The sequence below is a fragment of the Armigeres subalbatus genome, chromosome 2 (assembly GCF_024139115.2).
Source record: "Armigeres subalbatus isolate Guangzhou_Male chromosome 2, GZ_Asu_2, whole genome shotgun sequence".
NCBI classification, from domain to species: domain Eukaryota; kingdom Metazoa; phylum Arthropoda; class Insecta; order Diptera; family Culicidae; genus Armigeres; species Armigeres subalbatus.
The window spans coordinates 296,483,242-296,510,769 of NC_085140.1; the positions used below are offsets into that span (position 1 = coordinate 296,483,242).

General features: G+C 41.2%; 1 protein-coding gene across 1 annotated transcript in view; it reads left to right on the plus strand.

Annotated features, from left to right (window-relative positions):
- The window catches only part of LOC134212443 (uncharacterized), a 437,347-nt gene that overhangs the window by 131,203 nt on the left and 278,616 nt on the right, over window positions 1–27,528 (plus strand). Inside the window, exon 2 of the mRNA XM_062690312.1 lies at window positions 10,056–10,119. The gene's annotated coding sequence lies outside the window, so the exon portion shown is untranslated. The remainder of the gene's footprint in view (window positions 1–10,055; window positions 10,120–27,528) is intronic.

The following is a 27,528-nucleotide window of genomic DNA, read 5'->3' on the forward strand; positions in this document are numbered from 1 at the left end:
GCAGCACGCGCAACATCTTTCAAATAGGTTTTTGTTCCAAATAAATTGCATTGAAGACACTGGCAATACATCGAGTCACATTAAAGCCACTTCCCAGTTTCGGAAAATCACAATGTTTCATTACCGTTTAAGTGGCGTCGCAATATTCTACCCATCTGACTTCTTGGGTGGTTTAAAATTCGATGTGTTTCATATCAGAAACAAAACAGATAAGTTGCAGAATTAATAACACTTCGGTTAATTGCTGTTACGACAATGTTTCTGATATGTTGCAAAACACTTTGAGCTCAGCTGAGCAGTATTTTATTTTTGACAGTCCCCTGTTCCGTATAAGGTACAATGAAGTTACAAATGACTTTGTTGTTTATGTAGTGCACTTGTAGCAGGATCTCCAAATAGAATTGTTGGTGTTATGGTTATAGTAGAAGGTTGGAAATCTCAAGGTCCAAGGTTCGATTCCCGGTTAATTTTGTGTGTTTTATTTTCATTGTAGCCGCAAGATGTTGCAAATAGGCTCCACCTCTTGCGCTTTTTGTGTCACAAAGAAGTTCCAAATACGACGCGTTGTGCATAAATCAGACCTTTAGTAAGTCACATCACAGTTGTTGTTACTCACTGAGAAACAAGAGGTGTTGCTTGGGATAACACCCAAGCAGCACAAATTGTTTTACTACTGAACATTTCACTGTGTTGCAACTATTCGGAATGAAACAATCTTTGCGTATGTGCCATCAAATATAACTCTTTTGCAATCTGAAAAGTGCAAGAGGTGAAGCCTACGGAAACATCTTTCAATTGCAGTAAAATTGCAATAATTTTGCAAAATACTACAGCGCAATAAAAATAAACTAAAAATATAAAACTGGATTCGATTTATGGATCTTGTTATTGATAGTCCTTCACTCTACCGCAGCACCATTCAACATTTCGAAGGGACTGCATGTTGACTCACCATAAAAATCATACGATTATGCAGTTTTGTACTCGGGCTTCCTGTTATTTGATTGCACCATCACAGGAAAAAATGTGAGTTGTCAAAACATTGAACGATGCTAAATTTAACATGAAGGCAAATTCAACTTATCTGTAACTTAATTTAAACAAACAACATACATGGTTACATGGTAAAAAATATGCAACTTAATGATTTTGTATCGTGTTTGAAACATGAGGTGCAGTATTCTTTGTTTTTTTGTTAAATAACTTGGCTGTGCATATGCACAGCACATGTTTCGAAATGGACAAATTGATACGAAATTTGCGAAAAAGAATCCACGTGTCTTGGAGGGACTCGAACCCTCAACCTCCTACTCTCTAGATAGGCGTGATAACCCTTACACAACAAGACCACTTAAAGGTCACGTTTGTGGAAAAGCCATCAGAATCCGAGTACCAACCTCCACCGCTGTTAGCTCTTTTTTGATTGAATATCTCTCGGATGCCTGATTTTTTCAATCTCCACATGTGCTTTACTGTTGTATGTCCACAGTCAAGCGAGTGCACATTGTTATTAAACGAGAGGATCGCACTCTATGCCCCCAACAACGGGCAAGAGAGTAGGAGGTTGAGGGTTCGAGTCCCTCCAAGACACGTTGATTCTTTTTCGCAAATTTCGTATAAATTTGTCCATTTCGAAATATGTGGTGTGCATATGCACAGCCAAAATATTTAACAAAAAAATGGTTTTCGTACGACCGAGCTGCTGAATAATATGCAATTAATTGATTCTTTGTTTGTTTGTTTCCGAGTGTCAAACACGTACTGTATTGCAATTTTAATGAAACATTGATCACAATTCGAACGTTTTTGACATCTTGATGCAACTTGCTTTGTGCTTTGATGTTTTTCCAATGCCTTTAATGAAACTGAATAGAAACAAGGTACTTTCAGGAAGATGTTGCGTGTGCTACTTGGGCAGTAATACTATTATTTGGCCATGCATCGGAGCCCTGGACATATTATTGTCTTGCTTCTAGATTATTCCCAGTAAATCATCAAACCCTGAGCTTAGTACTATCAACAAAACTATTTTTAGAATTTGTTCAGTTACAAGAAGTTCCGTGTGTGTTACTCTTACTACCATTGTACATCAGCTAATAAAAAATAAGTACGTTTTTAAACCCCTAATTTGATTTTTTTTTCTCCTCTAGCAATCAACCTGGGACCGAGCGCTGAAGTTTTTTTTTAACTTGAATAGTTGCTTCCACTGCTTACAGTTTAGTGAAGCGAGCCGTTCATATGCTCTGAAGTGGCCTCAGCCATCTCCAGCTCCTGGGGATGTGATATGTGATGGAGAGTAAACGACTCAATGCGCTCTACCTCAACTTTAATTTTATTATCTACTTACATTCTAGTAGTTCACCACATTAGCCTCAAACGAGAGGAATTCGAGTCTTTCAACGGCAGAGTAAAGTTAATGTTTTTATACTCCAAAGACTGTTATTGGTAGCGAGGACTAAATATGGTGAATCTTCATTTACCACAACCTTTTGCCCAAGTTCGAAAAATAGATTAAGCTAGGGCTCGGTTTGCTAGTTTTGACACCGTAACACACTACGTGAAAATGATCTACTCAGCGTCACGGGGACGCCATTCTTCTTACGGGCGTCTTACCAACGCAGAGGAAGCTATCCTTGAATGTGTATGTCCCACCACGCGAATTGTTATCCATCTGATCCACAATAACACTATTGTTGCGGGCGTTCCACCAACACAGAAGAAGAAACTCTATAATGCGGGCGTCCCACCACGCGAATTGTTATCCATCCGATCCACAATAACACAATTCTTCTTATGGGCGTCCCACCAACGCAGTTGAAGAAACTCTTGGAATACACTAGACCATCGACATTAAATTGTTTCACCTTATAGTGTAATGTAGGCTTTATTGCGCTATAAAATTCACTCCAATCCCCGAAAGAGTAAACTTGGTTATTTCAAAGAAGAGATTCGCACTGCAGAGCCCCAGCAAACATATTTTCCACCGAGATTTCTGTCAAAGTTGTTGAAAATCAGTAAATAATTTGTCGAAAATCAATTTTGCTGGGCACACGGCTGTGCGGATTTTTGCCGAGCCGCAGAAATAAAGTTTGTAGTCTAGGGCTTGGTTTGGTAGATCTCACAATGTATCACACTAAATAAAAATAATCTACCCAGCGCGAGCGTTACGGGGACACCATTCTTCTTACGAACATCTCACCAACGCAGAGGAAGCAACCCTTGAATGCGGGCGTCCCACCACACAAATTGTTATCCATCAGATCCACAATAACACAATTATTCTTACCGGCATCCCACCAACGCAGAGAAATAATTTCTTGAAATACAGTAGACCATCGATATTTAATTGTTCCACCTCATAATGTAATGAAGGCTCTTCATTGCAATTTTAAATTCTCTTCAATCCGTGAATGAGTAAACTTGGTTTCACAATGATATTGATATCGGGAGTAAAATACATATTCATAACTCTTTAAGTACAACCTATCCCCCGGAAGTAATGCTGGAAAGCTGTTCCGGGGGTTGTTGCCCAAGGAGGGTTTAGTGGATAGGCCAGTCATGACTGGGAGTCCCACACCCCGGTACACTGCCATGAGGTAGCCACTACGCGTATGCTGGGTCAGTGAATAAAGCATTACTTCTTGTAAAAGAAAGGTTGATTATAAATAAAATGACGCCGGTTGATTTTGGTTTTGATTCTGTTTGTGGTTGGAAAAGCGCATTTTGAAAACAAATTTCGTCTTCTTAGAACCATCCTTTTACACAAGAGAACATAACTTTCAAGGCAAATCTTACCCAAAGTGCAAATCATAATCGCTTGGCGTCTATCCCATTTCAGCGGCAAATCATCGAGTGGCTGACGTTAGTAGCAGTGAAGTGAAATATTGTTTTGAGATTTTGATTTTGGTATGGCTGCTGTTAATGATTGGAAAGGCAAACTATTGAAAATAAATCGGATCTTTTCAGAACCACAACTCCATTTTTGTTTTTTTTTTGTTTAACGAGACTTTAACCAACAGAGGGTATTCGTCTCTCCCACAATTCCATTCACAATTTCTCGGGGGCTGCAGGGACTATGTCCAAGGGCTTGACGATCCCTCCCCAGGCCATCTGCGAGATGTGGCGCCTGCCTAGGATGTTGTGGGGATTGACAGTGGGCCCTGTTAAACCTCTATAAAAAGCTGCATGTATCCGCAAGTAGGCTCCGCCAAAGCGACCGTGTGCCGCTCAAAGCGCACAAGCCCATGTCCTGGTGTTAGGTGGGACGCTAAACAGCCCTGACACGACGGCCCTCCGGCGAGACAGGAGGTTTGCGCAGACCCAATAAGCCGCTTGGAAAACCAATAATTACGAACAATATAAGAGATAATGCGACTCGATATAATCGGCAAAGACCTAGGCGACGAATAAAGGATCACGATTGGAAGTTTGGAACATGGAACTGCAAGTCGCTAGGTTTCGCAGGTTGCGACAAGATGATCTACGATGAATTACATCCCCGCAACTTCGACGTCGTGGCGCTGCAGGAGATTTGCTGGACAGGACAGAAGGTGTGAAAAGCAGGCATCGGGCGGCTACCTTCTACCAAAGCTGTGGCACCACCAACGAGCTGGGAACCGGCTTTATAGTGCTGGGAAAGATGCGACAACGCGTGATTGGGTGGCAGCCAAGCAACGCAAGGATGTGCAAGCTGAGGATTAAAGGCCGTTTCTTCAACTATAGCATCATCAACGTGCACTGCCCACACGAAGGGAGACCCGACGACGAGAAAGAAGCGTTCTACGCACAGCTGGAGCAGACATACGATGGATGCCCACTGCGGGACGTCAAAATCGTCATCGGTGACATGAACGTGCAGGTAGGAAGGGAGGAAATGTATAGACCGGTCATCGGACCGGATAGTCTGCACACCGTATCATATAACAACAGCCAACGATGCATAAACTTTGCAGCCTCCCGCGGAATGGTAGTCCGAAGCACCTTCTTTCCCCGCAAAAATATCCACAAGGTCACATGGAGATCACCTAACCAAGAAACGGAAAACCAAATCGACCACGTTCTAATCGACGGTAAATTCTTCTCCGACATCACGAACGTCCGCACTTACCGCAGTGCGAATATTGAATCCGACCACTACCTCGTTGCAGTATGCCTGCGCTCAAAACTCTCGACGGTGTACAACACGCGTCGAAGTCGGACGCCGCGGCTTAATATTAGGCGGCTACAAGACGATAGACTAGCCCAAGAATACGCGCAGCAGCTGGAAGTGGCACTCCCAACGGAAGAGCAGCTAGGCGCAGCGTCTCTTGAAGATGGCTGGAGAGATATCCGATCCGCCATTGGTAGCACCGCAACCGCTGCACTTGACACAGTGCCCCTGAATCAGAGAAATGACTGGTATGACGGCGAATGTGAGCAGTTAGTAGAAGAGAAGAAAGCAGCATGGGCGAGATTGCTGCAACACCACACGAGAGCGAACGAGGCACGATACAAACGGGTACGGAACAGACAAAAATTCGATTTCCGGAGGAAAAGCGTCAACAAGAAGATCGAGACCGTGAAGAGACGGAGGAACTGTACCGCACTAATAACACACGAAAGTTCTATGAGAAGTTGAACCATTCACGTAAGGGCCACGTGCCACAGCCTGATATGTGTAAGGACATAAAGCAGGAACCTTCTAACAAACGAGCGTGAGGTGATCCAAAGGTGGCGGCAGCACTACGAAGAACACCTGAATGGCGATGTGGCAGACGAAGAAGGCGGTATGGTGATGGACCTGGGAGAACGCGCGCAGGACATAATTCTACCGGCCCCGGATCTCCAGGAAATCCAGGAGGAGATTGGCCGGCTGAAGAACAACAAAGCCCCGGGGGTTGACCAACTACCAGGAGAGCTATTTAAACACGGTGGTGAGGCACTGGCTAGAGCGCTGCACTGGGTCATTACCAAGATTTGGGAGGAGGAAGTTTTGCCGCAGGAGTGGCTGGAAGGTGACGTGTGTCCCATCTACAAAAGGGCAATAAGATGGATTTTAGCAACTACCGCGCAATCACATTGCTGAACGCCGCCTACAAGGTACTCTCCCAAATTTTATGCCGTCGATTAGCACCAATTGCAAGGGAGTTCGTGGGGCAGTACCAGGCGGGTTTTATGGGCGAACGCTCCACCACGGACCAGGTGTTCGCCATTCGCCAAGTACTGCAGAAATGCCGCGAATACAACGTGCCCCCACATCATCTATTCATCGACTTCAAAGCCGCATATGATACAATCGATCGGGACCAGCTATGGCAGCTAATGCACGAAAACGGATTTCCGGATAAACTGACTCGGTTGATCAAAGCGACGATGGATCGGGTGATGTGCGTAGTTCGAGTTTCAGGGGCATTCTCGAGTCCCTTCGAAACCCGCAGAGGGTTACGGCAAGGTGATGGTCTTTCGTTTCTGCTATTCAACATCGCTTTGGAAGGGGTAATACTAAGAGCAGGGATTAACACGAGTGGTACAATTTTCAATAAGTCCGTCCAGCTATTTGGCTTCGCCGATGACATAGATATTATGGCACGTAACTTTGAGAAGATGGAGGAAGCCTACATCAGACTGAAGAGGGAAGCCAAGCGGATCGGACTAGTCATCAACACGTCGAAGACGAAGTACATGATAGGAAGAGGTTCAAGAGAAGACAATGTGAGCCACCCACCGCGAGTTGGCATCGGTGGTGACGAAATCGAGGTGGTAGAAGAATTTGTGTACTTGGGCTCACTGGTGACTGCCGAAAATGATACCAGCAGAGAAATTCGGAGACGTATAGTGGCTGGAAATCGTACATACTTTGCACTCTGCAACACGCTCCGATCGAATAGAGTTCGCCGCAGTACCAAACTGACAATCTACAAAACGCTCATTAGACCGGTAGTCCTTTACGGACACGAGACCTGGACGATGCTCGTGGAGGACCAACGCGCACTCGGAGTTTTCGAAAGGAAAGTGCTGCGTACCATCTATGGTGGAGGCGAATGAACCACGAGTTGCATCAGCTGTTGGGAGAACCATCCATCGTTCACACCGCGAAAATCGGACGACTGCGGAAAAAAAAATAAAAAAAATAATTAAAACGTCCAGTAGCAAAATCACAAGCGCTTGTCGGAGGCAGAGGCTGCGAAAAAGTATTCGCATGGATGGCGTCCATAGCGTTTTACGGTCAAATCATCGAGTGGATGATGTTGGCGTCAGTAGCAGTCAAGTGAAATTGTCTCACAAAATTACAAACAGTTTAGTTCGAATAGAACAAAGGTAATCTTTCACTCTTTCACTTTAGGGGCCCTCCTTAGCCGTGAGGTTAGACGCACGGCTACAAAGCAAGACCACGCTGAGGGTGGCTGGTTTCGATTCTCGGTGCCGGTCTAGGCAATTTTCGGATTGCAAATTATCTCGACTTCCCTGGGCATGAAAGTATCATCGTGTTAGCCTCTTGATATACGAATGCAAAAATGGTAACCTGGCTTAGAAACCTCGCAGTTAACAACTGTGGAAGTGCTTAATGAACACTAAGCTGCAAGGTGGCTCTGTCCTAGTGTGGGGATGTAATGCCATTAAGGTCGTCACTCCTGACGGAATCCAATTTTCAAAGTATTCGCGTTTTCAAGGGCACACCATTCGATACGGAAGCAACGCACAACTGTCATTTTTATTTTTTCATGCATGCTGCGACGCAGCAAAGCTGAAAAAATAAAAATGACAGTTGTGCGTTGCTTCCGTATCGAATGGTGTGCCCTTGAAAACGCGAGTACTTTGAAAATTGGATTCCGTCAGGAGTGACCTTAAGAAGAAGAATATTTCACTCAGGACATTCTGACCATTACCAAAACTGATCAGGTTGATCCGAACTCTGTTCTGCGGAACCTTTCTCCTATTTCGGTGGATTTCGACTTTACGAACTACTCAGACATGTGGCCACCTTTAAAGATAGGAAAATCCCATTATCCTGCCGGCAGGACATCCGTCAACGTAATGCAACGTAATCATCTTAAAAATCTGAACGCTCGACCCCAGCTGCTTAGGGCATGTGTCTTTGATACTTAGCACGAAGCATCGTGCACTGACTGGTGTGTTAACGGTTTTCGATGTGGTCCGATGTGGTGCACGTCAATAACCTCCCTACGGTGGCGCTCATAGCAGCGTTATATAGGTTCATCGCTTGTTGAGGAAACCAGCTCTTATACAGTGTGACAACGCTCGAAAGTTTACAGAAGCTTTAAGAGTACTGATGAAGAAACTAACAACAGGGAAAATAGTCAACAGACCAAGGAATAACTTTATAGTAAGTTCATTCCGCCTCACAGTCTAATCTGTGATGGGTTGTAGGATGTGGCAGTAAAATTCGTTAAACAATACCTTAACCTTGGAAACTTCAAAGAGTTTTTCGAGAAATACCAATGTATTGCCCGGGAAAGATCAAATAATTTTCAAAAGGAGTTTTTTTTTGGAATTTTTACGTGAATGATATCAAAAATTCCACAGAAAATTTGTTTGAATTTTCTCAAGTGAATTTTTTGGATTTTGTACGAAAAAATAGTTAAAATGTTGACGTTTGGAAAGATGAAATTCTAATGAAAATTGAAATGAATTCCCGTAGGTTGATGTTGTTTGATGCAATAAAGTTTTTTGATATCGAATCGGGGAGCTATGAATTCAATCCATATTCAATGATATGGAAATGCTAATATCATCTTCCAAACTTGGACGTACATGTTCATGATAGAATTAGAGGCGAAAGTATAGAATTGATAGTTCCGTTAGGATACGGCAGGTATGAAGAATGTTTTTATAGAAGTCGATTTGAAAGCGAGCGGAGGGCAATATTTGTGATGGCACATATCACACGACCTTCCTTCTGCCAAGCTCCCGTATGAAGGGGGAGGGAAGAATATCAGTGTGGAAGCTGATATATCTCCACTGGCCATCTTCATGCCTGCCGTATCCTAACGGAACTATCAATTCTATACTTTCGCCTCTAATTCTATCATGAACATGTACGTCCAAGTTTGGAAGATGATATTAGCATTTCCATATCATTGTAAATCGTTTAACTTCACGTAGAAGTAACACACACGAAATCATTAATTTAGAATCCATATTCACTTTTCCAGCTGTTCTTGATCTTTTTCTACTTCTTTTTGCCTTTCTCGTACAACACAGTACGCTGTTCTTTATGCTTACCGTAGTTTACTAAGCTTCCTGTGGAAACACCAACATTGCATATCAAACCACAAATCCGCACTATTTAAAAAGCAACTGTTTCCCGCTAACTAGCTAGCTTGCCCCCAAACACGTCGAGGGAGTTGCATCATCCCATAACGACGTTGATGACGTGCCGCGGCAAAGGAAGGAAAAACAAAGATTCTGTATTCTCGACTTCTTCCGGAGCAATATCATAACCCCGCTCGGTTATTGTCTCGCCCAGAGTCAGTCAGCGCCTCCGAGGTGTGCTCAGTTGGCGGTCAGGTCCGCGGGAGTGGTTGTCGTCATCGTCGTCGTGTGCTGTTGATATGATGTTGCAGAGCTCCAAGTTGTTGTTTCAGCTCAGCTATCGCAGGATTCAGATTATAACTCCGGGGAACGCGCGTGTCTATTAGTTTTGCTGCTGCTGGAAGCGCAGACACTACTGGCTGGGAAGATAATTGAAGCTTGGTATGGGAATGGGAATGGCTTTCGAAGTGATTACCTCGTTTAATATATTATAATAACTTTTGAATTATGGCGAACCACCCGGAGAGTACGCCCTTTGGGGAACTTTCAGATTAGAGAAAGAACAAGTTTGCTGCGCGGTGCTTAAACCAAATCGGATTTGTGAGATGTCTTTTCATGGATTCTAAAGTTTTGTTATTTAGATTTAAGAAAATTTATAAAGAATTACCCAGTTGGGGGACTTGTTCTCGATCCAATATCGTTCGAATAATGTGCCAATCTAGTAAATCGATTCTATCACCGTATTTGCTATTCACAGTAGACAAACTAACCCTTTTCTAATTCTCCCATCATTTTCATTCCAGACTCGTTTTCATAAATATTGAAAAGGGACGAAAGTGTTGCTCGTTTGTATAATAGCGGCAAAAGGTAAGAAAGTTATCTATCACATCCATTAGAATAGATGTTCATGTCATGCCGGAATCCTTTCGAATATTTGCGTCATTGGATTGTGTAATCGCACCTCGTAATAGGCAATATGCCCCTCAACTTTTTTTCACACGTTGTCATCGTTTGCGACTGGGAAAGTAAAATAGTGTTTTAAGTAATAACAATCTTTCAACATGTTGTGCACACATTAAAAATACACGATTTCATATTCAAGGGCAAGAATGAAGTCAGTCATTTAGGGGAACTGCTCCTTGAATTCATACCATGTACCCAAATCAAAACCATTCGAAAACAAAGAATTGGTGCGCGAATTGTTTTTTTTTCTCATTTTTGTGATTTTTTGCAGCAGTGAGCACGCCGGATAACAACAAAACTCGACACAAATTGAGTCTAAATTGCCTGTTTTGCGAATGTTATTGATATAGGAGCATGTAATTAATAATGGAACAGATACCCTAGTTCGTGTTTGGCTCATTTGCCTATATGAAGTTTAATTTTGACGTCTTATTCAGCACAAGTCTCGTCCAATGTCCAATGAGGCAACTCGGACTTACTCGAGATTTTTTTTATCAAGTTACTTCGAACTAGCTCAAGTTGAGTTCTCAACGGACACATATCAAGCTTGAGGAAACTTGATTTGCTTTGGTGTTGTTGATTTGTTTTGTGAAATCAGTATTTAAGAATTCTAAGGTGATGGATCACAACCAATAGTGGATGTTATTCGAGATGATAGACAATGAAGAACCAGAAGAATATTTATGGAATGATTACAGTGACGATGCAGAGTTCATCACAATTTTGACCCCAGTACCCGTGAAAAAAAAACACGGAGTTGTATTGTAGGATATGTAAAGCAAACGGTGCCGAAGTATACTGAAGAAGAGTTTATCTCACACTTTCGGGTGTCACGCGACCTGTACGAGTACTTGACAGACGAATTTGAAAAATCATTCGTTTACCAGCGACTGGACAGCTTACCCTGCCAAAACGCATTTAATCTTATTTTTATGGTTCGCTGGGCACGAAGCCTACTCATTCCGAGGTATGGCCGATCGCTTCAATTTGGCCAAAGGAACGGTGGGCAATATGATAGAACGGGTCATAGAATTCATCAGTAGCTTGTCCTCTGAAATGATCAAATGGCCAAACGCGAAAGAACAAGAAATGCGCATAATTTTGAGCAACTATTGGGCATTCCCAAAATAATTATTAGGAGTTAGATATGTGTGTTTGTTTACGTGCGTATATATGTAGTAGGGGAACTGGGGATAGTTCGCCCACGTTAAGGAAAATGCAATTTTTATCAATGAAAACCACCATTTCAGCCAGTTTTCATCAGCGCATACTAAAGAACAGCATATCTGCGACTGACTACCGATGACAGATATCTAATTGTACATTTTATTGCACAGAAATTTGATTTTTAAAAAGCACCCAAAAAATATTGATTTTGAAACCATGCGGGGTGAGATGCGCCAGTTGGGTTAAAACGCGCATGTGTTTATCGTACTGATTTTCATTTTAATTGCCTACATTAAGGCAATTAACCGAATGTTTCAGCTGTTTCGGTCATACGAAATGAGCATGGGCGTACTGCCCCACACCGACCTCAGAAGTTTGAAGGCCCATCAAATCGTTTTAAGACCAATTTTGACGACGATTTCGTGTGGAACATAAAGAACACGTTATGAAAACTCATATGTGAATATGTACGTTATGTGGAAGATATTGATTTGGAAAATGTATTGGAGGTAACCACTTTCCCTTCGATCTCGATCTTCGATTCTCGAACCCATGACCCTACAGTACGCTAGACTGGTGCTTTAACCAACTAAGCTACGAAGGACCTCCGTCGGCCTTCGCAACCTAGCGGCTACTGAACGAGCTCGAGATTCCCAAATTGGACGCATAGTCAAATCACTCGCAATCCATTTCTCAAGTCAATACTTCCACATGTGTATTGTACACGTCCACATTAGAGCAGCGTGCGTATTTAGAATGTCTGGCGGCTATACACATTCTTCATCAGCAACGGTACTGATCAAGTGAGGTTGTGTAAGCTATTTGCCAGTCGGTCGTCAAGCTCAGACCCGACTGCATTGCGTAGGCAAGAGCACGCAACTCAAGTTCAGTTCAATCAAAGGTAATTGCCTATTTCCGGGGATTAAACCACCCGACTTGGACGTTAATTTACAATGTTATGAAAACTCATATGTGAATATGTACGTTATGTGGAAGATATTGATTTGGAAAATGTATTGGAGGTAACCACTTTCCCTTCGATGGGACTCGAACCCATGACCCTACAGTACGCTAGGTTGCGAAGGCCGACGGAGGTCCTTCGTAGCTTAGTTGGTTAAAGCACCAATCATTTTTTCGAGTTTTTCATGTGTAACTAGAGAAAAATCATGAAATATATGTATCCAATGGCAATATTTTTCATTGATTCATCGTATAGACTATTTAAAATAATCACAATGGGGATATTTAACCTTATTCAGGGGTGGCGCGTTTTAACCCCTATGGGCGTGTTACCCCCACTTCCCCTAATCTTTACTCGATATTCTCGCAACAAGATGCATTAAATATTATAACTATGTACTAAGTTAGTAAACGCCTTAAGGTAGGCAATTAAAGTTGGAATATCTTACCCACCACGGATATTTGTTTCCTGATCCGCTTTTGTCTGCAACTACACCTGCCAGCCGCCAACTAGTCGATGGGATTGCTTTTCTTGGACTCAGCCAAATCAATCAGATTTCGAACTTTCAATCAAACATGCTCGACTTGGTGTTTATCAATGATTCTTCACTGCATGAATGCTGCTGTAGACCGCTTTAACTGTCTGCTACGTGATTGCGTTTCAGTCGTTGTACCGAAGCGAAAGCCTCCGAGGAAACTTCCGTGGACTAATGCTCTTTTACGGAACCTGAAAAAAGTGCGCGCTAGAGCTCTTCGCGCTTATACCTTTCGACGGTGTGCCTTCACTAAACGGAACTTCAACATCGCCAGCAATGATTATCGGTGCTATAATAAACTCCGTTACAAACACTATGTTCATCTCACGCAACAAAATCTCCGACGACACCCCAAGAAGTTTTGGTCTTCCGTGAATTCTAAAAGGAAGGAATCTGGACTGCCATCAAGTGTTTTTCTCGATAACGACATTGCACTGAATACTGAGGATAAATGCAGCCTTTTCGCTAAATACTTCTCAAGTGTATTCTCGGGTCTTTCGCCTTCTCAGGTTGACATTGATAGAGCTGTAAGTAGTGGATAGCAATGTAGTGGATGTGGATGTCTTTCAAGTAGACGTTCAAATGGTACTGTCAGCGATACATCAGACTAAAACATCATTTTCTCCTGGACCTAGTGTTCTTCCAAAGACTAAAGGCCGGAGCACAATGGATACGTTGCGTTTGCGTTTGAGTTTGCGTTTTGTAACCCGTTTGATACGTTTTGTACTAAAATACAAAACGCACGCAAAACGGATAAGCAACCCACAATGCATACGGTTATTGACAGTTGAGTAGTTAACATTTTTTTGTCGCTGTTGGGTTCCAAATAAGTTATCACGGAATGGCGCTCTGGCGCTCGAGATTTTGAGCTTATATTTGAGCTTATATTATAATATACAAGTTATTAAAGTATTCAGAAAATTAGGAGGAGAATTAAAACTGCATTTTCTGGACATTGGAGGATGGAGGTTAATTAAAAATCGTGAATAATTCATGTGTTTCCTAGGAAAGTCTCCCCACAAGCCATTCCAGGAATTTTTTGAGAAATTCCTCCGAGAATTCCTCCGCAAGCTCCTCCAGGAATTCCTTCATGAAATTCTCCTAGATTTCCTCCGAAAGTACCTCAAGATCTACTTCTGAAGCTTTCTCCAGAAATCCCTTCGGCATTTTTTCCAGGAGATTCTCCACAAAATCCTCCAGAAATTCCTCCGAGAGTTTATCCACAAGTTTCTCCGTAAATTCTTCTAGAAGTTCCTCTAAGAATTACTCTGGAAGTGCCTCCAGAAATTCCTCTAGAAATGCCTAAAAAATTTCCTCCGAAAGTTTCTACAGGATATCCTTCAGAAATTTCCACATGAATTATAAATAGTTTATTTAAAAACTTCTTCGGAAATTCCTTCAAGGATACATCAGAAAGTTTCTCCAAAAATTTCTCTGGAAGTTTCTTCAGGATTTTTCCCAAAAATTACTCAAAAAATTTGCTTTAGAAGTTTCTATAGGGAGTCCTCTAGAAATTTCTACAGGAATTCCTTCGGAAGTATTTACCAGAAATCATTCGGAAAATCCTCCGAAAAATCCACTAGGAATTCTTTAGGAATTGCTCCGGAAGTTCCACTAGGAATTGCTTCGGAAGCTTCTCCAGCAGTTCCCCCCGTAGTTCATTCATTAATTCCCCTGCAAGTACCTCTAGGAAATCCCCTAAAAATTTCTCAAACATTAACTTCGGAAGGAACTTCCGAAAATTTCTGAAGAATTCTTTATAAAAATATAAAGAATTCTTCAGAAATTTTCGGAAGTTCCTCAGAAAATCCTCAAAAGTTCCTCCGGAAGTTCTTCCAGGAATTCCTCCAAAAATTCTTAAAAAATACAAAAAATCATTCGGAAAATCTTCTGAAAATTCCTCTAAAAAACCTTCGGAAGACCCTCCAGGAATTCTTTTGGAACTGCCTCCAAGAATTCCCCCAGCAATCCTTCAAACATTTCCTCCGGAAGTTTCTCCAGCAGTCACAAAACCCCCGGGATTCCTCCGAAATTTTCTCCAGGGATTCCCCCGGATGTTCCTCCATGAATTCCTCCGGAAGTTTCTCCAGGAATTCCTCGGGAAGTTTCTCCAGCAATTCCTCCGGAAGTTCCTCCAGCAATTCCTCCGGAAGTTCCTCCAGGAATTTCTCCGGAAGTTCCTCCAGAAGTTCCTCCGGAAGTTCCTCCAGGAGTTCCTCCGAAAGTTCCTCCAGGAGTTCCTCCGGAAGTTCCTCCAGGAATTCCTTCAGAAGTTCTTTCAGGAATTTCTCCGGAAAACTCTTTCAGGAGTTCTCCGGAAAACTCTTTCAGAAGTTCCTCCGGAAACTCCTCCAGGAGTTCCTCCAGAAGTTCCTCCGGAAGTTCCTCCAGAAATTCCTCCGGAAGTTCCTCCAGGAGTTCCTCCGGAAGTTCCTCCAGGAGTTCCTCCGGAAGTTCCTCCAGGAGTTCCTCCGAAAGTTCCTCCAGTAGTTCCTCCGGAAGTTCCTCCAGCAGTTCCTCTGGAAGTTCCTCCAGGAGTTCCTTCGGAAGTTCCTCCAGGAGTTCCTCCGGAAGTTCCTCCAGGAGTTCCTCCGAAAGTTCCTCCAGGAATTCCTCCGGAAGTTCCTCCACGAGTTCCTCCAGGAATTCCTCCAGGAATTCCTCCAGGAAGTTCCTCCAGGAATTCCTCCAGGAAGTTCCTCCAGGAATTCCTCCAGGAAGTTCCTCCAGGAATTCCTCCAGGAAGTTCCTCCAGGAATTCCTCCAGGAATTCCTCCAGGAAGTTCCTCCAGGAATTCCTCCAGGAAGTTCCTCCAGGAATTCCTCCAGGAAGTTCCTCCAGGAATTCCTCCAGGAAGTTCCTCCAGGAATTCCTCTCAGGAAGTTCCTCCAGGAATTCCTCCAGGAAGTTCCTCCAGGAATTCCTCCAGGAAGTTCCTCCAGGAATTCCTCCAGGAAGTTCCTCCAGGAATTCCTCCAGGAAGTTCCTCCAGGAATTCCTCCAGGAAGTTCCTCCAGGAATTCCTCCAGGAAGTTCCTCCAGGAATTCCTCCAGGAAGTTCCTCCAGGAATTCCTCCGGAAGTTCCTCCAGGAATTCCTCCGGAAGTTTCTCCAGGAATTCCTCCGGAAGTTCCTCCAGGAATTCCTCCAGGAAGTTCCTCCAGGAATTCCTCCGGAAGTTCCTCCAGGAATTCCTCCGGAAGTTTCTCCAGGAATTCCTCCGGAAGTTCCTCCAGGAATTCCTCCAGGAAGTTCCTCCAGGAATTCCTCCGGGAAGTTCCTCTAAGAATTCCTCCGGGAAGTTCCTCTAAGAATTCCTCCGGAAGTTCCTCCAGGAAGTTCCTCCAGGAATTCCTCCGAAAATTCCTTCAGGAATTTCTTCAGAAGTTCTTTCAGGAATTTCTCCAGAAAATTCCTCCAGGAGTTCCATCGGAAGTTTTTTCAGGAATTCCCTGAAAGTTCCTGCAGGAAATCCTCCGAAAATTTCTGCTGGAACTCAGGAAAATCCTTCAAGAATTCCTCCAGTTCTGGAAATTATGCGAAAGAATTCCTCCGGTTCAGGAATTTATGCGAAAGTTCCTTTAGGGTTTCTTCCAGAAGTTCCTTCAGGATTTCTTCCAGAAGTTCCTTCAGGAATTCCTTCGAAAGTTACTCCAGGAATTCCTCAGAAATAACCTACATGAATTCCTCCGCGATTTCCTCGAGGAATTTCTCCGGAAGTTCCTTCGGTTGTTTGTCCAGAAATTCCCCGGGAAGTTCATGCAGGAATTCTTCGGGTAGTTACTTCAAGATTTCCTCCGAAAGTTCCTTCAGTAATTCCTCCGGAAGTTCTTTCAATAATTCTTCCGGAAGTTCCTTGAGGAATTCCTTCGCATATCCCTTGAGGAATTTCTGAAGAAACTTCCTGAGAAATTCCTGGAGGAATTTCCAGAGGAAGTTCCCTGGGAGATTCCCTATAGAAAATTCCTGAAAGAGCTTCCGCAGGAATTCTTGAAGGAACTTCCGGAGAAATTCCTGTAGAAACTTCCGAAAGAATTCCTGGAGGAACTTCCAAAGAAATTTCTGGGGAAACTTTCCCGGAATTCCTGGAGGAACTTCTGAAGAAATTCTTGGAGGAACTTCCGGAGGACCTGGAGGAATTCCTGGAAGAACTTCCGAAAGAATTCCTGGAGGAACTTCCGAAAGAATTCCTGGAGGAACTTCCGGAGGAATTCCTGGAGGAACTTCCGGAGGAATTCCTGGAGGAACTTCCGGAGGAATTCCTGGAGGAACTTCCGGAGGAATTCCTGGAGGAACTTCCGGAGGAATTCCTGGAGGAACTTCCGGAGGAATTCCTGGAGGAACTTCCGGAGGAATTCCTGGAGGAACTTCCGGAGGAATTCCTGGAGGAACTTCCGGAGGAATTCCTGGAGGAACTTCCGGAGGAACTCCTGGAGGAACTTCCGGAGGAATTCCTGGAGGAACTTCCGGAGGAATTCCTGGAGGAACTTCCGGAGGAATTCCTGGAGGAACTTCCAGAGGAATTTCCTGGACGATCTTCGGGCGGAGGAATTTTCAGAATAATTCTTGGAGGACCTTCTGGAAGAATTTTCAGAGTAACTTTTATAGGAATTTTCAGAGGAACTTCCGGAGAAATTCTTGGAAGCACTTCCGGAGGAATTCATGGATGCACTTCAAATTTCTTACGATTTACCTTTTAAATTTCTTGCTATTTCCAATAGAAATTTAAAAAAATGTCTTGTGAAACTTCCCTGGAATTTCCGTTGAAATATCTTTCAATTTTCGATGAACATTCGTTAAAATTTCCAATTGAAATTTCTTACAATTTCTTACGGAAATTCCTTACGATTTCCCATGCCAACCCCTTACAGTTTCCCATGAGAAACGCTAACAGTTTCTCATAGTAACTCCTGGCAATTCCTTTTGGAAATTTGTTACAATTTCCCATTGATGTTCTTAACAATTTTCCATAAAATTTCTTAACAGTTTCTTATTGAATTTTCTTACAATCACGTTCACAATTTGCCATGGAAATTTCTTCGAATTGCCCTATGAAACTTTTAACAATTTACTGTTGATATTCTCAACAGTTTCTCATGGATATTCCTTACAAATTCTCATAAAAATTCTTTAGATTTCCCCATTGAAATTCGTCACAAATTTCCTAGTAGTTTGCCAATTGAAATCCCTCAAATGTTCTTATAGAAATTCCTCTAGAAATTTCAATGGAAATTTCATACAATTCTCCATGGTTTCTCATGGAAGTTCCTCTCTGTTCATGGTTTTCCATGGACATTCCTCAAATTTAAAATAAAAAAATTAAAATTAAAATCCCATATAATTTTCCTTAGAAATTACTTTCTATTTTCAATAGAGATCCCTTGTAATTTGCCATTGGTATTATTTAAATAATTTCTTTGGAGATTCCTAACAATTTTCGATGGAAATCCCTATCAGATGCTAATGGAAATTTCTTTCAAATGCCCGAAGAAATTATTTCCATTTCCCGTTTAAATTCCTCGCAATTTCGTATGGAAGTTCCTTACAATTTCTCCTGAAAAATTCTTACAATATTTTCCACGAACATTTCTTACAATTTCCCAGGAAATTTCCTTAAAGTTTTCCGAGGATATTCTTTTGAATTACCCGTTGAAACTCTTTATAATTTCCATAGAAACATACTTACTTTTCCCATAGAAATTCAACATATTTATTTAAGTTTTATCTCCTTGAAATTTTCAATGGAAATTCCTTGCAATTTCCAGTGGAAGTAAAAATGAATCATCATTTTCTCGTGATTTGTGTATTTTTTGACGCAAACCTGTCCGCAAAGTTTGAGATTGTTCAAATGGTGCGGACAGGTTTGCGGTTTACTGCGTTTAGTACAATCCGCAAACTCATTCCGGATGCATTGTGCGTTGCTACGTTTGACTGCATGTATTCAAACTAGCTGTCAAATTTCCGGATTGCCTTCCGGATCCATTGTGCGCCGGCCTTAACTAAGACGTTCATGTCCCATACTAGAGCACACTTTTTTAGTGCTCACGAAGTACTAGAGTAGAAAATTGGACAACCGCATTATGATATCACCTTGATGCAAGTACAGCGCCAAGTAACTGGTACTTATCCATGCGTTGCTAAGGCAACTTCCCAAATGTTATGTAAATCAAAACATCGAAAAAAAAATGTTCGCTGCACCCAACCGGCGGTTGTTAGATTTTCAAACAATTCTGTATAAGAATATACCAAATCCTGTATAAGAACTGGGCATATGCGAAATTGCTAGATTCTTATACAAATATTGTATAAGAATGTAACAATTTTGTAAGCTTTTCTAACATTTTTTGTATAAAAATCTAACAATTTCGCATATGCCCAGTTCTTATACAGGCTTTGGTAGATTCTTATACAGAATTGTTTGAAAATCTAACAACCGCCGGTTGGGTGTATAATCAAACTTTGAACATACTTGCAACCATTGTGAAAGAGTCTACCTCTCTCATGCCGAATCGGGCACACTGATGCTGGCCAGCGGTCCTGTAAACAATCTTGAACTGGACATTGCATCCAACTGGAACCAGACGACTTCTACCTGCACGTTCAGGAACTATTTACGACTAAAGTCGTACGCAGAGTCTCGACGGCTTGAACCTTAGAGCGATCAATGAAACACAGCAACATAATACGCTGTCCAATATTACTACGTGCAACTCTAGGGCTAGTTGTGCCAAATCCTTCAAATGGTGATGGGGAGGCCGGAAGAAGCTTTAAATTTTGCTAAATAAATATGTTTGCCGTCGTAATTTATTTTGTTGTATTTGCATCCTTGTATCTATTCAAACTTTCTTTTATTTCAGATGAGTTTTCAACTTACTATCTGAAAATAATATCGGATGCGTTCATTTTAAATTGTATGGTCCCACACAAAGGGAAATATTCAGATGGCACAAGCTCATTTCAATATGAAACATAATTTCATAATTTTCTTCCCAAATTTTATTTTTTTTATGTATATTATAGTGATTTCTTGAGCATCTCATGAGCTTTTGAACATCTTTAGAAATCACACAAAAATCCATGCATTCAAGTTGCACTCGCAATATTGAACGTGCAGCGCGAATTGTGAAGTAGGAATTGTACTAAACTCGTCTGATGACAGTGAAGACAATAATGTTTAATTTACTAGTAATCCTCATTAGTGCTCCAAATGGTACAAGGCGAGATGCGTAACGAGTAGGACTCTGTAAAGTACGTGGGTGGCGGTTACGGACCAAGCGGACTGGAGACATCTTTTATGTACTGCAGAGATCACTCTGGTCCTGGTTCGAATACATAATAATAGTTCTTATCACAAATCACTAATAAAAATCCTTATGATGACCAAGCATTGTGTGTCATTGTGAAAAGGAAAGGTTCTTATTCAAAAATGCAGTCTGGTGAAAAAATCATGCAAGTTGTTAAGGGAGCAAAATTGGTCTGAAGTACAAAAATTGTACAATGTGTACAATCTCCTTACGAGTATTTGGCCACTCTATCCTTTATTAATTAATAATATTTCAAATTAACTGAAAGAATTAAGGATTAAATACCTACTGTAAAAAAATACTGATGCACAAAAACAAACATAGTTTTCACATTCCGTACACAAGTTCGTTTGGTTACTATAGGTTACTACTTTAAACTACGCATCAAGGTAGTTAAAAAGTGGGGTTTCATCATAACTGTCAAACTTGGGTACCGAGGGACCGAATGCAGTACTAGAAGTGGTCCCTCCGATGAGCTCGACAGTTACGTCTTTAGTCTTTGGTTCTTCCATCGGCTGTGCTAAAAAAAAGGCTCCGATATTTTAGCTGCGCCACTTTGTCTTCTATTCAACCTCTCACTCCAGCAGAGGAAATTTCCAGTCCAGTTTTCAAGAAAGGCGACAAACGAGATGTGAGAAACTACCGTGGCATTACATCACTCGGAGTGGAGTCGAAAGTGTTCGAGTCGCTGATGAACGATAGAATGTTCGCTTCCTGCAGAAATTACATCAGCCCTAATCAGCATGGTTTCTTTCCCGGTCGCTCTGTGGAAACGAATCTTGTCAGTTTTACTTCGTTTTGCATGGGAGTAATTCTTGCTGAAACCGGGCCACTATTTGCACGAGGTTCTTAAAAATGCCTAAATTTATGTTCATTTGAAAGCTTTTGGCGAGTATATCAAGGATCCGAGTTCTTCTTCAGAAAGATGGACCCCTCGTTAGTTATACACAAAATCACTTTGATGGACCCCTCGTTTTTTGTCAATTCTCGACCCACCAAAACTGTCATAACTGTCATAACATTTCTCAGCCGATCTTAAAGATCAGCCTATCGTTGGAAAGAGGAAGAGTGTGTCCTCAATTTGCAATAATAGAAATAGAGGGAGCCATATTGAATTTGGCCGCCATTTTTAATTTATTTTCGAAAACTATTTTTTTGCTAGGTTCGCAACCACCGTTTTTGAATATTAATACATCGTTGGAAAGCTTAGCTTATATTGTGCATTGTGTCAGAAAATCTCAGGTGTATGTTTTTTCTATCAAAAGTTATGTACGGTTTACCAATACAAAAATTCTTGAATTATTTAATACAATAACTTGAATACGGCTCCGTTATGCTCAAAACTTTTGAGCCCTTCAAATAAAATACTGTTGTAGATATGCTTTTGATTTTTTAAACATATGTGGCTTAGAATAGTGTATGAAATCAAGGAACTGACGTCGTATTACCATATTAACCATAATGTTCGTTGGTCAGATGGCCCTTCAAAAAATAATTTGGGAAATCGTACATAACTTTTGATAGAAAAAACATACACCTGAGATTTTCGGACACAATACACAATATAAGCTAAGCTTTCCATCGATGTATTAATATTTAAAATCGGTGGTTGCGAACTTGGCGGAAAAATGGTTTTCAAAAAGAAATCCAAGATGGCGGCCAAATTCAATATGGCTGCATATATTTGAGGATACACTCTTCCTCTTTCCAACGATATGCTGATCTCTATGATCGGTTGAGGAATGTTGGAGTTATGACAGTTTTGGTGAGTCAAGAATTGATAAAAATCGAGGGGTCCATAAAAATGATTTCGTGCATAACTAACGAGGGGTTCATATTTCTGATGAATTTAACTCGGATCCTTAATATACTCGCCAAAAGCTTTCGAAAGAAAGTAAAATTAGGCATTTTTTAGAACCTCGTGCAAATAGTGGCCCGGTTTCAGCGAGAATTACTCATGGAGAACATGAGTTAAAAATTCCAAATAGATGCCGTTTACACCGATCTGCTTTTGACAAAGTTAACCATGACCTGCTGCTTGCAAAACTAGAAAAAATGGGCTGTTCTTTTGCTTTATGCACCTGGCTCCGGTCTTATCTGGTTGGACCCGAAATGTCGGTCAATATTGGAAATAATTCATCCGACTATTTCTCGAACCTTTCTGGAGTTCCACAAGGTAGCACCCTTGGACCATTGCTATTCTCGCTTTTCATTAACGATATAACCCTTATTTTGCGACGTGGAGGTATGCTGCTGTTGTTTGCCGATGACCTTAAAATGTATGTAGTTGTCCGAGACCTTACTGACTGCTATGAACTACAGAACATTCTTGAAATCTTCAATGGCTGGTGTACTCGGAATATGATGGTTCTAAGCATTCCTAAGTGCTGCGTCATAAGTTTCCGACGAACAACTAATTTCGTCCAGTTTGACTACAGTATTGCTGGTTCTCCACTTCAACGGGTTGATCATGTAAAAGACCTAGGAGTTATTTTGGATGAAAAGCTTACCTACACCCGCCACTTCTCAAATACCATCGATAGAGCCAATCGCCTGCTTGGGTTCATGTTCAAAATCTCCAATGAGTCTCAAGATCCGTTGTGTTACAAAGCGTTGTACTGCTCCCTGGTTCGCTCAATACTAGAGTTTGCATCTGCTGTTTGGAATCTCTACCAGGCTATATGGAGTGAGCGGTTCGAATCTGTGCAAAGAAGATTGTCTGTATCGCGCAGTGCGCATGATGACGCATTGTTGCGACATAGATGTGCACTATTCGCGATGCAGTTGCGAGTTCAGGAAATGGGAGAAAACTCGATTGTCGCAAGAGATCACTTAGGTTTTCAACAAGAACGACAATAATTTAAAGTTTATTTTTCCTGAGTTGTTTTGAATTTAATTATGTTCTAGTTGAGTTGTTATAATATTATTAATATAGGGGTAATGACGGCTTTGGCAGGTTTTGTTCTATTATTGGCAGGGGGGTTTTTTAAGACTGATTATGCTCAAATTTGGCCCAAACATTCTTTGCATATCAAAGAATATTGTGGCCAAATTTCATAAAATTCGGTCGACAAAAACCCCCCCTGCCAATAATAGAACAAAACCTGCCAAAGCCGTCTGTTCCCCTAGTACAATTTTATTTAATTGTCATTTTCATTCGACTTGAAATTAATCTGAAAGGCAACTATTTCAGATTAATTTGATTTAAATTAAAAACTTAATTTTATTCCTTTTAAATTTTACTTAGTTTTTATATTTTCTTACGATAAATGGAATGTTATCATATCTTATATACGGCAAACCTTAATTTGAATAGATCATATGACCAAAATTATTCATCATATTACCTTTCGGCCAAATGAACCTTTCAGCCAAATGAGCCTTTCGGCCAAATGACCTTTTCGGCCTAATGACCCTTCTGGCCAAGCGACCTTTCGGCCAAATGACCCTTTTGGCCAAACGACCCTTCGGCCATACGACTCTTTCGGCTAAACGATCCTTTCGGCCAAATGACCTTTCTGACCAAACGATCCTTTCGGACAAATGACCCTTTCGGCCGAATGGCCCTTTCGGCCAAACAACCCTTTCGGCCAAATGACCCTTTTGGCTAAACGACCTTTTCGGTCAAACGACCTTTTGGCCAAATGACTCTTTTGGCCAAACGACCATTCGGCCAAACGACTCTTCGGCCAAATGACCCTTTCGGCTAAACGATCCTTTCGGCCAAATGACTCTTCTGGCCAAACGATATTTTCGGCCAAATGACCCTTTCGGCCAAATGACCCTTTTGGCCAAACAACCATTTCGGCCAAATGACCCTTTCGGTCAAACGACCCTTTCGGCCAAATGACCCTTTTGGCCAAACGGCGCTTTCGGCCAAATGAACCTTTCGGCCAAATGAACCTTTCGGCCAAATGAGCCTTTCGGCCAAATGACCTTTTTGGCCTAATGACCTTTTCGGCCAAACGACCCTTTCGGCCTAATGACCCTTTCGGCCGAATGGGTTCCGGCCAAACGACCCTTCCCCCAATTTTCAATAGCAAACAATGGAACCGCATTCCCCGTCATTGCGTCATTTGGTAATGTACATACACACATACACACATACAGACATTACCTCAGCTCGTAGATTTGAGTTGATCGGTATATAACACTAAGGGTCACTGGGCCTTCTATCAAAAGTTGTTTTTTTGGAGTTATCATATAGCCTTGCAATACAACTTTGTTGTACGAGAAAAGTAAAAATAAATCATCTCAGTTTTGATCCATAGAAATGTTACATTTTTGGGGGTACTTATCACAACATACTTATACCACAACCTTCGAGGGGCTCCCACTGCCTCCAAATTAGGATTATGCTGAAAGTGGCTAGTTCAAGGGCTAGCATTTCCGGTGTACATTGAACATTTTCTTGATTTCGTATATTAAAAACTGAAAAATGCTGCAGCACCGCAATTTTTTTTTGAGTTACCGACTTTGTTCTTTTCACTTTGACGTTCATATTGAAAAACATTTTTTATTAACTTCAATTACCTACTACGTATGTACAGTCGCAAAAAACAAAATAAGCCTTTCGTTCGTGCTCTACGATGGTGTAACCCCTTAAACGATTACAATGCAAACCTTCTAGAGATTGTGTATCAAAGAACCATACCTGATTGGAATAACATTTCCCCAGCCAACGCAGAACCAAACCATCCACATTTTACGACAGAAGTGAAGTACGTTAAGTATGACGACGCCGGATAAGGAAGTACATGCATGATTGAAAGCAGAGATTGATTGAATGCGACAAAATCCGGTTTGATTCAATTTACTGAACAAACATTTGACGGCTACTGAATGACTCCCACAGTGCTACACGGTAGGGAAAACGGGTTATAGTGCGTCCAATAGTATTCGAATTTTTGAAAAAAAAAAATCGTTTGGTTATACACATCATAAAGCTTTCGTCATTCAAAGTTTCTTTTTTAAAAACAAGTAAATATAATTTTTTTACAACACTCTCAGGATGGTGCAGATTTTTTTTGCAGATTTTATGCGTCTTCAAAGGCCTCCGAATGTAATGGTTGATGATTGTCTCAGCATCCAACCAGCGTTTGTTAAATTTTCTTACAATTCTTAATCAGAACCTAGAAAATCTGTATGCCTTGTATGTGCAAAAATGCTAGTTGCTTACTCGAATATTGTATGATGCCTCACACTTTTACAAGTTTCTCTTACATTATTTATATAAGACCTTGCATTTTTATCCAGAATTTTAAGAAAATTTAACATGCGACGGTTGCGTGTATGGCATCTATTAGTTCCATCATTATGAGTAGGGAGACGAAGGGAAGGTGTAAAGCTGTTTTAATTGCTAATTTTTAACTGACCTAAATTTGACAAAATAATTAATTTGCTTCAGATTGTGGCCCAGAAGTCTGTTTCTTGAACAAATACAAAAAAGTAAAAAAAAATCTGAAAATATGGTCATAGATGACATGCTACCAAAGTTCAGCCCACTTACATAAAAATGAGAGGACCGCTTTATGCCACTAGCGCTTTTTTGGACCGTTCCTTTATATGATGTATTACTTTAGATTTGTGTGTCTCCAGAGGATCGTAAAGTTGAAGACTGTTCGTGTGATTTACTCCACTGAATAGAAAAATAAAACAATCAACTTGGCTGTTGGTTTTATCGAAAATATCGCTACTTAGAGCTCAGTGAATTTTCTGTTCGCACAGAATCCAGCGAATTTACTGCAAACATAAAATCGACCATTACTTTAATTAAATTTTTCCAAGCTTGGCCTTCTAAAGCAAAGCTACATAACTTGCTTCAATCCGGGCTTTTACGCTTTTCCACAAATTTCTTTTTAATTGACCGGAGTGTTTAACCGAAAAACAGTAGACAAGCTGCCGCCACCGAAAATCCACCGTTCTACCTTTAATTTAATTTTCCACTTTCCATCAGATCCGGCAGAAACGATTCCACGCTACCTTCCACCATCTCACGCGAAATTGTTTGCCCAGCTCCTCGAAGCGTTATAAATTGCGAAATTCGGTTGGCCCAACACAGAGCTCGGCGAGCGGCGTCATCGTCGTCGTTCCAGCAGCAACTTCCTTAAAAAGCCTATCAATTTGTCATTACCTTGGCAATAATCCTATTTAAACGAGCAAGATTACACAAGGGCGGTGACCGGGGCCGGCGACACGCAACTAAAATTCATAACCCAAACGATAGGCGATAGCGAAAGTTGATGAATTTCCGTTCGACGACGGGCTGGTTCAATCTTTGGTTTTATATTCACTAGCAATGATTACTTAAATTTCTGCGATGTTATAATACAAAATGTTTGGGAAGCATATTACTTGTATGATATTTTCAACATCGCATGGTTTTTGCACAATTAAAAAGAGAGAAATAGAGAGTTTGGTACAAGAAGATTTAGATCAGTCTAATGAAGAGCAACCATTGCCAATTGGTTGAACTTTCCAGTCGGCGGTGGAAATTGATTTTCTCTTGTCCCATTAAATTCGCCTGGAGGGAAAATAATGAAGCTTCACACTATTTGCTTTGTCTGTACCGTTTTGATGCATATTCCAAATATCAAAAATACGTTGGGTATGCCAAAAGTTGTAGGATTGTAAAGAAATTTAGGATTAATTGGAACATATTCAAACCTCAAAAATTAGTTTGGAATCTCCTTGACACATAATTCAAACTTGGGATACGATGTTTGGCGCAGAACGGTACGTAATTTACTGACTGAACTGAAGGCTGTTCTGCAGAGAATAAGCAACTTTTCTGCAACAATAATGGCGAAACGAAAACACCAGGCAATATGGAAAATTATGTTGATCATTGCAGACGGGCACGTGTAAAACTTTTCAGAAGTTCACCCAAGGACAAGTGATAGACAATTCCAAATTCCAAAGAATGTGTTTGTGTTGGGATTATTTTTATTGTCAATGTTTTGATAGCAGTACAGCGGGACTGTAAGTGGCATATTTTCTTACGTTTGTGGAAATCTCAACTCAGTACTTGCGTCATTTCTTAAAGGCAATGTAGAATGGAACAAACGAACAAAATTGTATAAAATGTTGGAGGAGAACGAACCAAAATGCACCCCTAGAAGTTTTCATTAATAGAAACAAGAAAACGTCAATGTGTAGATGTAAAATTTACACAACCAGCTACATTTTTCAATACAATAAAATTTTCATGACTTTCTAACGCATTTAAAAAAAGTTTTAAAAATAGGCCTGGGGCAAAACGCCCGAATGGTGGTGTTAAATGACTCAAATGCATGTAAAATAATGGTGAACGCATGGTTGTTTGTTTTTTCTTAATGGATTGAAC